At 49.2% G+C, this 12,857-nt stretch overlaps 1 protein-coding gene and 1 non-coding gene across 2 annotated transcripts in view; both read right to left on the bottom strand.

Moving 5' to 3' along the window:
* Nucleotides 1-12,857, bottom strand: part of LOC133750825 (katanin-interacting protein-like) — a 195,425-nt gene that overhangs the window by 147,785 nt on the left and 34,783 nt on the right. The window lies entirely within an intron of this gene.
* Nucleotides 8,204-8,309, bottom strand: LOC133751131 (U6 spliceosomal RNA). Its single transcript, XR_009864765.1, has one exon. It is a non-coding gene; the product is annotated as a U6 spliceosomal RNA (small nuclear RNA).

The following is a 12,857-nucleotide window of genomic DNA, read 5'->3' on the forward strand; positions in this document are numbered from 1 at the left end:
CAGGATTGGGCCAGGCCAAAGCCAGGAACAAGGAGCCAGGTCTCCCCCTTGGGTGCTGGGATCCAAGTACTGGGTCTATCTTGTGCTGCTTTCCCAGTCACGTTAGCAGGGAGCTGGATTGAAAACAGAGCAGGCAGGACTCAAACCAGTGCCCATAGGGATGCTGGTGTTGCAGGTGGTAGCCTAATCCATTGTGTCACAATGCCATCCCCACCCACCACCCCACTTCTTATCCATCATTCTGAACCTTACCCCAAAGCTCCAGACCAGCAAGCTTCAATGTCACTTCCTCCTGACCTTCTGGCCACTCCACTTCCCACCCCTTGTCCTGTGGGCTGAGTTAAAGACGTTCTCTTTGGAGTAGGCGTTTGGTGCAATGTTTAACAAGATGCTTGGGGTGCTTGCATCCCATTTCAGAGTACCTGGGTTGGAGTCTGAGCCAACTTCCTGCTAACGTCCAGCCTGGCAGGCAGCAGGTGATGACTGAATATGTGGGTCCCTGCCACCAGTGTGAGAGACCAGGACTGTGTTCCCAGCTCCCAGCTTTGGCCTGGCCCAGCCCTGGCTGTTGAGGCAGTTAGAAAGGGAACCATTTGCTACCTTTCAAATCAATTAAATAAATAAGTTTTAAAGTGTAAGTCTTTGTCCTCTAGCCTCCCATGCTTTCCGTTGTGTTGTTGCACAGTTGTTAAAATGCTACTGTTTACAGAGTCCATTGCTCTGTGCTGAGTCATCAATTCTGCTGAGTGGCTTGCAGGCATTATTTCATTAAATCATTGCAACAACTGCCAAAGTAGCCATTATTATCGCCATATCACAGTTAAGGAAACCAAGGCACAGAGCGTCATCTGATGACAGGTGACAGAGCTAGTGTCTGAACCGAGCCCTGCTGGACTCGAGTCTGTGCTGGTAAATTTTAGTATCAAGTCCCTCCATGAAATTGGCTCTGAGCCCTTGGCCAGGCTGAGGTGAGCCAAACCACCAAAGAAATAAGCAAACCAGCCAACCAACCAACCAACCATGGATTGCAGAGCCCTGATCCAGAACTGAACCATGGTGATGACACAGGGTGGCTCCCTGGCTTGAGTCACTGGCCAGCCCTCAGTGACACAAGACTTATTTATTTGAAAGCAGAACAACAGAGAGAGGGAAAGGCAGACAGAGAGAGGGAGAGAGACAGAGAGAGAGAGGAAGAGATAGACAGATCTTCCATCTCCTAGTTTACTCCCCAAATGCCCGCAACAGCCAGGCCTGGGGCCCAGGTCAAAACAAGAGCCAGGAACTGTCCAGGTCTCTCGCATAGATGACAGGGGCCCAAGTACCTGGGCTATCATCTGCTGCTTTCCAGGCACATTGGTAGGAAGCTGGATTGGAAGCAGAGGAGCCAGGACTTGAACTGGCTCTCTGATATGGGACACCAGCATTGCAAGTGGTGGCTTAACCTGCTGTGCCACAATGCCAGCCTTGACTTGTTTTTTGCTTTAAAAAAAAATTATTCATTTATTTGAGAGGCAGAGTTACAGAGAGAGGGACAGACAGAGAGAAAGGTCTTCCATCCACTGGTCCACCCCCAAAACAGCCGCAATGGCTGGAGGTGAGCCGATCTGAAGCCAGGAGCCAGGAGCTTCTTCTGGGTCTTCCACTTGAGAGCAGGGGCTTAAGCACTTGGACCATCCTCCACTGCTTTCCCAGGCCATAAACAGAGAGCTGGATTGGAAGAGAAGCAGCCAGGACATGAACCGGTGCCCATATGAGATGCCAGCGCCACAGGCGGAGGCTTAGCGTAGGACGCCACAGTGCTGCCCCCTTCACTTGTTCTTAACACCCAGATGCATCCTCGCTCTGGGCTCCTGTGACACATCCCCTCTTCAGGGCCCTGTGATGCAGTAATTTAGTTCCCTTTCTGCTAAACTAGATGGAGTTTATTATTATTATTTTTTTAACCAAGTCCTAAGTAATACAAATCCCTTGCAGAGTGGCTCTAAGAAATAAGAAAGCAATGTATGAAAAACACTTCCCTCAGTGTCTGGCCTTGGTAAATAACAACCAATACACGGTCTCTAATATTATTATGATAAGCAAGCCACAAGGACACGCTATTACAGGAACGGGACAGATGAATCACTTCGCCCAGGCATCTAAATTAGTCCTCCCTGGAAAGGGGGGCGGGGCATACCAAGGGGCCCTGTCCTTGGTCCTACAGCACTGTAATTTTATCAATGGCTGGGTCTGGCTATGGAAGGTTGTTTATTAAGTCTGTGGATGATATTCAGATGAGTAACACATGGGAAAAACTGGGTGACGGAATCTGAGTTCAGATCAACTTCTACAGGCTGGAGATGGAGTGAGAACAGCTTGGTAAAATGTGTCACTGCCAAGATAAAGGTTCCATACAAGGGGAGCTGCTGGGAGGGGTAGGTAGCACGGGAAAGGTTCATGACACGCAAGATGGTTTTTCCAGTTCCTGGGCTTGCTCAGTATGAGCCAACAGGCTGGTGTGGCTGCCAGAAACTCCTACCAACACAACTACTTGCTCACACTGAGAGAGAGGAAGGGCACAGACATGCTTGAGCACCTACTGTGTGCCAGGCCCTGCACTGAACACCTGACAGCCACTGTTCCGGACGATCCACTCGCTAGCCCTGTGATGTGGGCGTTATCACCGTCCTCCCCACTTGACAGGTGAGGCTGGCGAGGCTCAGGGAGGTGAGGAGACCTGACTGAGGGAGCACAGACTGTGAACTCGGTGCTCATTAGGATGTGCCCTTCATCCCTGCATTCTGCGCTCAGCGGTTCACAGCTGGAATATTCTGTTTGGTCCTGAGACAGTGTATTTTTGGAGATGGATGGACTTGTCCAGATGAAGGTGACCGGGAAGGTGAAAACTCTATCAAGAAGTCCCCTTGAGACCAAGCTGAGCTGGGAAGACCCAGAGCAAGGACACCCCTCAGCCTCTCCTACCCGAGTGCCCAGAAATGACACCACTTAACATCTATGACAGCATGTGGTGTCACCAGCTGGTGAAAACTGCTGAAGAAGCCCTGGGAAATGGCCGGCAGACAGGACTGGACTAATGAAAAGAAACACAGGCCGAAGCAGAAGCCAGGCAGGACTGCTACAAAGGCAGGAGGGAGACAGCACATTCCCCAGGGAGACAAGGTCCAGCCTGAAGGTCAAAGAGATTCGTTGAAAACTCATGGGCATACCAGCAGGAAGCTCTTTAAGGTCCATCCAGCCCTTGCAGCTCTGACTGTGGTGCTGTGAGACAGAAAGGCAGGACGTGGCCAGGGGAAAAGGAAGACAGCAAGCTCCGAAGATGGACGGCTGGCATCACCCTTCTTTACCTAGTTCTGTCCTCTGCATACAATCCATCCACAGACAAGGAAACAGGAAGTCACAGTACACACAAGAGCACGTGTCACAATACACACAAGAGCTCCAGGTGGTCCAGGGATACCAACACCATGGAAGACAGGGCCCAATTTAACAAATACAGGTTGAACAGCCTTAACCAGAAATCCCAAATCTAAAGTGTTCCAGAAGCTGAAACTCTTTAAGCATCACATGGGCACCGAAGATATTTAGATCTGGAGGCCGGCACGCCGCAGCTCACTAGGCTAATCCTCCGCCTTGCAGCGCAGGTACACCGGGTTCTAGTCCCGGTTGGGGAGCTGGATTCTGTCCTGGTTGCCCCTCTTCCAGGCCAGCTCTCTGCTGTGGCCAGGGAGTGCAGTGGAGGATGGCTCAAGTGCTTGGGCCCTGCACCCCATGGGAGATCAGGAGAAGCACCTGGCTCCTGCCATCGGATCAGCGCGATGCGCCGGCCACAGCGCGCCTACCGCGGTGGCCATTGGAGGGTGAACCAACGGCAAAAAGGAAGACCTTTCTCTCTGTCTCCCTCTACTGTCCACTCTGCCTGTCAAAAATTAAAAATAAATAAATAAATAAAAATTTTTAAAAAAAAGATATTTAGATTTGGGAGCCAGTGTAAAGCCACCACCTGTAACACTGGCATCCCATATTAGAGAACTGATTCAAGTCCCAGCTGCTCCACTTCCAATCCAGCTCCTTGCTAATGTGCCTGGGAAAGCAAGAGAAGATGGCCCAAGCTCCTGTCACCCACGTGGGATATCCAGATGGAGCCACAGGCTCCTGGATTTGACCTGGCAAATGAACCAGCAGGTGAAAATCTCTCTCTCTCTCTCTCTCTCTCTCTCTCTCTCTCTCTTTCTCCCTCCCTCTCCTTTTTACTCTGTTGTGGCCATTTAGGAGTGAACCAGAAGGTATAAGATCTCTCTCTCCCTCTCTGTCACCTCCTCTCTCTATATAACTCTGCCTTTCAAATAAATAAATAAGTCTTTATAAAACAAGGCTTTTAATTTGGCAAACACTTACAAGGTATCCACCATTTGTTTGCCACTGTGCTAGACACAGGAAAGAGAAATAAAGGAGAATACAATACTAAAAAATAAATAAATAAAAATAAAACAAGGCTTTTAGATAAGATACACTTAAACAGTAAAGTGTATGCAAATATTCCAAAATCAAAAATCCTTGAAATCTGAAACGCTTCTGGACCCAAGCAATTGGGATATAGGATATTCAACCTGTATAAAAACTAACAACCACACAACAGGTGACAATGCAAGTGGAGGCATTTAAAACAATCACGTATGATCAAATGGGTGGGAGAAGACATCGTGACCACGAAGCAGGAGGAGCCCACTACAGAAAAGGATGAATTAGAATCACAAATAAGAGCTGGCACCGTGGCTCACTAGGCTAATCCTCCGCCTTGTGGCGCCGGCACACCGGGTTCTAGTCCCAGTTGGGGAGCCGGATTCTGTCCCGGTTGCCCCTCTTCCAGGCCAGCTCTCTGCTGTGGCCAGGGAGTGCAGTGGAGGATGGCCCAAGTGCTTGGGCCCTGCACTCCATGGGAGACCAGGAGAAGCACCTGGCTCCTGCCATCAGATCAGCGCGGTGCGCTGGCCGTAGCGCGCCAGCCGCGGCGGCCATTGGAGGGTGAACCAACGGCAAAGGAAGACCTTTCTGTCTCTCTCTCTCACTGTCCACTCTGCCTGTCAAAAAAAAAAAAAAAAAAAAGAAATCACAAATAAAAGATTTAATCATTATAACAAAACAAAAAAAAGCAAAAGACACTGAATAGAAACAGATAGAGAGAAAATCGGTGCTCTGGAAGACAAGGTGGAGGCATTTACCCAAAATGCAGGAGTAAACGCAAAGAGGACTGACAAAAAGTGGGAACGATGTCCATATTCACTATGGGCAAGGTTTAGATAATAGGCTTTCTCGAATATTTTTGGTAGAGATGTAAATTGCTTTCCTCATGAGGCTATTTCCAGGTTTCTTGCAGTAGGAACCCAACCAACCCCTATTTTTAAGGCAAGGGTCAGCAAATGATGGTTACAGGCCAAATCTGGCCAGCTGCCTCCTTTTGTAATAAAGTGTTAGTGGGACACAGCCATGCCCACTCATTCACATAGTGTCTCTGGCTGCTTTCACGCTCAGTGGTGGAGTTGAGTGCCTGTGAGATACAGTGGGTACCTCGCAAATGTTCAAATGTCCTTTACAGACAAACCTTGCTGACCCTTGGTTTAGGCCATTATTGGTTGGGTTTTCTGATACTTGGACTCCTAACTGAAACAATGAATGGAGATGCAAGACTAGAAAAACCTCTAAAAGAATGAACATCTAGTTGGTAACAAAGGTTATTTCTATGGAGAGGAAGGAGACTGAGCAGAATTTGAAGGGGAGAGGTTATTTACATGTGCAAATGTGAAAACCTAATAATGACAATGAACTTGAATTAATTTGCAATTTAATGTTTCTAAGAACTGCAGGTCTAAGAAGAAACTGCTGATGCATTTAAAAATGTGAATGAATCTCAAGATACGTTTAGCAAAAGAAAGACACAAAAAGTACTTATTCTGTGATTCCATTTATAGCAACCTGAGTCAAGATAGTGGTTACTGGGGCTGGCGCTGTGGCAAAGCAGGTGAAGCACTGCCTGCAGTGCCAGCATCCCATATGGGCGCCAGTTCAAGTCTTGGCTGCTGCCCTTCTGATCCAGCTCTCTGCTATGGCCTGGGAAAGAAGTGGAGATGGCCCAAGTCCTTGGGCCCCTGCACCCACATGGGAGACTTGGAAGAAGCTCCTGGCTCCTGGCTTTGGGTTGGTCCAGCTCCAGTCGTTGTGGCCTTTTAGGGAGTGAATCAGCAGATGTAAGACCTCTCTCTCTCTCTCTCTTTCTGCCTCTGCCTCTCTGTCACTCTGCCTTTCAAATAAATAAGTAAATCTTAAAAATAAAACATAGTGGTTATCTTTGAAGAGGTATATTAACTGGGAGAGACATACAGAAGGCCCCTGAGGTGCAAGAAATATTCTAGGGACTGGCACTGTGGCATAGTGGGTAAAGCCACTGCTTGCAGTGCCAGCATCCCATAAGGGCGCCGATTCAAGTCTTGGCTGCTCCACTTCTGATCCAGCTCTCTGCTATGGCCTGGGAAAGCAGTAGAAGATGGCCTAACCCCTTGGCCCCCTGCACTCACATGGGAGATCTGGAAGATGCTTCTGGCTTCTGGCTTTGGATTGACACAGCTCTGGCAGTTGTGGCCATCTGGAGAGTGAACCAGCAGATGGAAGACCTCTCTTTCTCTGCCTCTGCCTCTCTGTAACTCTGCCTTTCAAATAAAATAAATACATCTTTTTTTAAAAAAGAAATATTCTATTTTTTATGTGGACAGTGCTAACACAGAGGTACTTATCTATAAAAATCCTAGAAGTATATGCTTAGGATTGTCCATTTTATTGTACATAAATTATATATCAATAAATTAATAAATTAAAAATAACACTGGAAAGTAAGCAAACATAGGCCGCCTAACCCAGACCCTAGTCCTGGCCTGGCCCACTCTGCCGTTCTACCTCTTATGTACCCAGTCACCTCCCAGAGCAAAAACAAAGCATGGGTGGCCCAAAGGATACTTATTTTAAGATTTAGCTATTTTTATTTATTTGAAAAGCCAGGAGGCAGAAACAGAGACAGAAAGAAAGATCTTCCATCTACTGCTTCAGTCCCCACATGCCCATGACAGCCAGGGCTGGAGCCAAAAACTCAACCTGGGTCTCCTGTGTTCGTGGCAGGGTCCCAAGTACTTGAACCAACACACCTGCCGCCTCTCAGGGTGCTCATTAGCAGGAAGCTGGAATTAAAAGCAGGACTGGGACTCAAACTGGCACTCGGATATGCGGGTGTGGGCATCCCAAGAGGCATCTTAAGTGCTGCGCCAAATGCCCATCTGTACCCCCCACTTCCCAGAAAATTTTCTGAGTTGTTTTTATATATTAAAAAAGAAAAAAAGTTGAAGCAGTTATCCTAGTAAAAGCAGCCCAGAACTTTGCTAAACCTCACTACCCTTACTTCATGGGTTTTGTTTGAATTATTCAGTGCAGGTGGGGAGGTGGTATTCAGTCTCTTTAGTTAGGATCCAGGTCTTGTTAACTGCACTGAGTTGGGGGCAGTGAGCATCAGACCGTGCCCGATTCCATTATCCCTGCCTGCCTAGTCACCTGTCCAAGCCTGAAGTCCTAGGCGTGAGATCCTCCTGTCTGGTTAGGAGCCTCGGCAGGCTCCTGGCAAGAGGACAGCCAGCCAGCGTCCCAAGCAGGGCTAGGCTTCCTACCTTTAACTCCCTCCTCTTCCGCGCAGGGTCCTCACACACCTCGGGGAGGAAGCACTGCCATGCGCCATTGTACAGACACAGTAACTAGAGCACGTATTGGGCACGGCAGACAAAATGCCACTTGGGATGCTCTCACCCCATAATGGAACACCTGGGGTCAAGTCGGGGCTCTTCTCCCCCAATTCCAGCTTCCTGCTAATGCACACCATGGGAGGCAGCAGGTGATGATGGCGCAAAGGCTTGGACCCCTGCCACCCACATGGGAGACCCAGACTGAGTTCTGGGCTCCTGGCTTTTTTTTTTTTAAGCATTTTACTGAAATGCAGTATACATACTGAAGACATGCATGGAAGTATACAGATGAGTTTTTTGTTCCCTGTTCACACTCATAACCAACACCCAAATTAGAAACAAAATATTACTAGTACCCCTAGAGTCCTCGCTATTTCCCCCTCTTCATTCCTTTTCTTTTTTTGTGGGAAAGAAGAGCATGTTGTCAGAAAAATATGGACTGCTTCATGAGATTGCATGTCATCCTTGCACAGAGGCATGCTAATCCTCTCTGCATGGTTCCAGTTTTAGTACATGGGCTACCAAAGCAAGCGCTGGGGCTGCTGGTTTTTGGCCTGGCCCAGCCCTGGCTGTTGTGGGCATTGGGGAGTAAACTAGCAAACAGATCTTTTTCAAAAGTTTAAAAAAAAAAAAAGCCTGAGCCCCAGGCTGATTAAGGAACTTGCCTAAGGTTCTGCTGCCGCCCTCCAAAAGCGATCCACGCTCCTGCCATTTTGCCAGCATCCACGGAACCAGCTCTGCCTGGCGCTGGCTGTGTCAACCGAGGCAGGCACCTCCCTGCGCTGAGCCTAGATGGCCTCCCTTGCAAGATGCGGCTAACACTGCTTACCTCACCAGGGGACCACGAGGAGTGAGGGAGACAATGGACGTGAAAGCCATTTTTAACCACCAGCCATCTGGCAGGTGCACCGCTCCCACTGCGGAGCAGCCAGGACGCTGACAGCTGTTGCTTTTTGCCTACACACGATCCATCTTCCCTTCTCCTGGCAATGGGGCTCCTGATTGCTCCCTTGGGAAAGCACCCTTCGGTACCGTGCGCTTACTTCAAGACTGACCCCAGCCGCCCTTTCTCCCTGGGAGGCTGTGCAGCCAGACACTAACTAGTGCGTCTCAATTCGCAGGCTTGCCTCAACAGCTGCCCTGGCCCAGGAGCTCTCGTGCTGCAGCAGCTGTTGAGAGGATGATACCAATGACAGGAAGGAGAGGGGGAAAAAGGGGCTTTCGATGTGCCAGGCACATTTTCTAAGCACCTCTGACACCCCAGTGAGGCGGGGGCTGGCACTATCCCTGTTCTGTATTTGAAGGGACTGAAGCTCAGTGGGAGGGATGCTTTGGGGGGAAGTGATGAGGTGGGACTCCTTGGGCCATGCAGCTCGTCCCTCTACACTATCTGGCCTCTGTGGGGTAAGCCTGGGGCTGCTGGCAGTCACCATGCCGCCGACAAGGAACAGGCTGGGGGAGAAGAAGGCAGAGTCCAGAGGAACTGGGTCAGAGCACCTGGATCCAGCCACGCCTGATGTTGTCCGCCCCTGCACTTTTCAGTTAGGTAAGGCCACAAATCTCCCCTTTCTGGTTGCAGCTGCTGTGAGGGAGGCTTCTGTCTACTGAGCAGAGTCTGAGAGTTGTGGCCTGTGACTCTCCGCAGAGTCAACACCATAGAACCACTGGCTCTCGTCAGAGAAGAGGAGGACCATCGGGGTGGGGGGCGGCAGCCTGGACTGGAGGCCGCGTGCCATGGCACTGCTGTGGCCCTGGCCCTGCTCCCCCAGAGCCGCCCCACCCCACCCTGAGGGACGGTTCTCACAAGGCTGGTTGAACCTGCAGGAATCGCCTTCTCTTTGCACAGTTCTCTTTTCTATACTTGTTCCGTATTTCTTCCCCAGAGTGTTTTTTTGGCGAGGAGGGAGGAAGCAAAAGGAGACATTTTAAAGGCAATTTCGGGCCCAAGATCTCAGGATAGAGGCAGCTTTGATGATGCTACGTTGAAGGCACGCAGCTTATCCACAGCAGACTTGGGAAGGGGAAGCTGTCAACGTTCTCTCTTTCCGGCCGCAAACTGCAGCTCTCTGATTTTTTTTTTTTTTCCCTAGAGTTTAATCTCACGCAGGAAGCTAAGCTGATATCAGGAAGGTTTTAAACGTGTCAATCTCCTTCCTGGCATTTTATCAGAAACTGATTCTCCTTGCTTTCCGAGGCACGCGGCTAGGCCTGGCCATTGTTAACCCTGGGTCTGGGCACCACGTTTGCAGACACACCTGCAGCTCCCAACCGGATTACATCTGGGCCGCGGATTCAGAGGCAAGGGAACGGCAAGGAAAGCCGGCCATTCTTCAGACAGAGGAAGGGGCAGGCACGCCCGCCCAGGCCTCATCCTGCGCTGACTTCTCCTCCCCCTCGGACTTTGAAGGGATTAGTAAGCAGGCTACTAGCTCCCAGCACGAGGGTACTTCACAACGTTCAGGGAAAATGGAATGAAAAGCTAAGTCGGCTTTAGCCCCCCACATTTTGAAATCTACAAGCTGTTTATTCCTGATCCACAGGTTGCATGAACTTTCTGAAGACCTCCCTGTAAACACAGATTTCTAAGTATGTGGCATCATGATGTGGGCATTGTGGGGCAGCAGGTGGAGCCACTCTCTGTGACAACCACATCCCATACCAGAGTGCCAGTGAGAGACCTGGCTACTCGGCTTCTGATCCAGCTCCCTGCTAGGGCGCCTGGAAGAAAGCAGATGATGACGCGAGTGCTTTAGTGCCTTCCACTCACATGGGAGACCAGCCTGGAATTCCTGGAGCCTGGCTTCAGCCTGGCCCCAGCCTAGCCCAGTCCCAGCTATTGCCATCATTTGGGGAATGAACTGGTGGATGAAAGATATCTCTCTCTCTCTCTCTCTGTCATCCTGTCTTTCAAATAATTAATACATATTAAAATACATATTTGGTACCAAAATAAACTCATCTTTTTTATAATAGCCACTGTTCTAAATTTCAAAAAAAAATTTTTTTTCATTTTATTTGAAAGGCATAGAGACAAAGAGAAACCAACAGAGAGAGAGATCTTCCATCCTCTGGTTCATTCCCTAAATGCATTTGGTCAGGCCAAAGCCAGGAGCCAGAAACTGCATCTGGATCTCTCACATTGGACTCATCTACTTGAGCAAACACCTGCTGCCTCCCAGGGTGTGCAGTAGCAGGAAGCTGGAACTGGAGGAGCCAGGTCTGTCACCAGGCCCTCTGATATGGTACATGTGCATCTCAAGTGGTCTTAACACTGTGGCACATGCCTTCCCCTTAGCATTGTTTGAAGCACTTCACATGTTGAACCATCTTCTGCCACTTTCCCGGGCAGCTGGGTTGGATGTGTGGCAGCTGGGGTTAGAACCAGTGCTCTGATATGAGATGCTGGTATCATAACCCACTGCACCACAAGACTGGCCACAACACATGGGAACTCCTGGAACCCTTTCCACAACCCTGTGATGCAGGTTCTATGCTCTCTCTCCCTTATAGCGGGGTGAAGTTGAGTCACACGAGTGTAACTCACTTGCCTGAGTGACACAGCCAGCCCAGGAATCCGGGCTGTTTGGTTCCAAGGTCCACAGGCTCCAATACTCTGCTCCACGGCTTTTAACCTTCCGTTGGACTGATCCGCCCCGCATAAATCAGAAGCTGTCAGTGTCACCAGTGGCCCCGCTCTCGGAGCTCTCAAAGCCAGAGATCAAGACCCGCAAAAGCAGGAAGACCAAGGATGACGCGTTCGCGACTGGGAAAGCATTTGGCAACTGGATCTAAAGTGGAGTTGGCTCTTTGCTGCCCAGAAGGATGAACTAATTCTGGGAAAAGCACAGACTTTGGAATGTCAACTGTCATAGCAGGCTCTTGTAATATAGTCTCATCAGCATGCATTTTCTTTAAAAAAAAAAAAAATGTGTTAAACAAAGCACTTGAGATCTGCAAATTCGGAAAGGGCAGCTCCTGACTCCTCAGAAGGCTTTAGTTGCGAGAACCCTGAGGACGCAACTGAGGAAAAGGAAGAAAGAGGAGGGAGAAGTCAGAAGTCTGGTTTGCTCGCTGGATAGTGAAGTCGGAAACGTACACCAAGAGTCGCCATGCTTGGGGCCTCCTGCCATCAGCCAAGACAGGTGCTGGGAGCACCTGAGATGACTTCCAGGACCCTGAGGGCACCGCTCTCCTCCCACCTTCTTGGAGACGAGGAGACTAGGGAACTGTAGGGGTGGCCACTGAATGGTTCCCAGGAGGGGACGGCTAAAATGGTTGGTCGGACTTGAATCTGGCCAGCTCTTTGTAGGGTAGCCTGGATCAAAACTCTGCCCCTCTTACGCATCATTAGGAGACGAACTGGAAACATCTGTTTAAATCCAGCCCATAACCTTTGATCCAATAATTCCACTTTTAAGAACTTAACCTTTGGCTATTCCTGCAAATGCACAAAGATATCTGCTTTAGAATATTCTTTAAAGTATTCTCGTAGTAGCAAAAGACCATTAACAGCTTAGATAGTCATTAAGCGGGAACCAGTAATACATTTATGCAATTGTTTAGTACAAAGTCTGATCCAAATAGACATGACAGGCATTTGGTTAGCCTTTATTTCTCTCACTTAGTGTGAATATTCATATTTTGCTGTACATATCTTGGTATATTTGATGTTTATTTTTTATCTCCTTGAAAGGCAATGAGAAAGAAACACAGAGAGAAAAAGAGTGTGTGCTCTTCTATCTGCTGATTCACTCCCCAGTCTGCTCTTCCATCTGCTGACTCACAGGCCGAAGCCAGGAGTCCAGAACTCCATCCGGGTCTCCCACAGAGCTGACAGGGACCCAGTTACTTGAGCCATCGCCTACTGCCTCCCAGGGTGTGCATTAGCAGGAAGCTGGATTGAAAGCCGAGTAGCCAGGACTTGAAACAGACACCCCAATGTGGAATGTGGGCACACCAAGCAAGAGCTCAGCCCACTGCACCACAAGGCCAGCCCCTGTATTAGTGTATTTGATCATAAGGTGCTTCTCCTGGTCCTTCTGGGATAAGGCTACTTTCTGAAAATTAAATCTGCTTGGTTCC

This window comes from Lepus europaeus, chromosome 21, assembly GCF_033115175.1.
Source record: "Lepus europaeus isolate LE1 chromosome 21, mLepTim1.pri, whole genome shotgun sequence".
Taxonomy (NCBI): domain Eukaryota; kingdom Metazoa; phylum Chordata; class Mammalia; order Lagomorpha; family Leporidae; genus Lepus; species Lepus europaeus.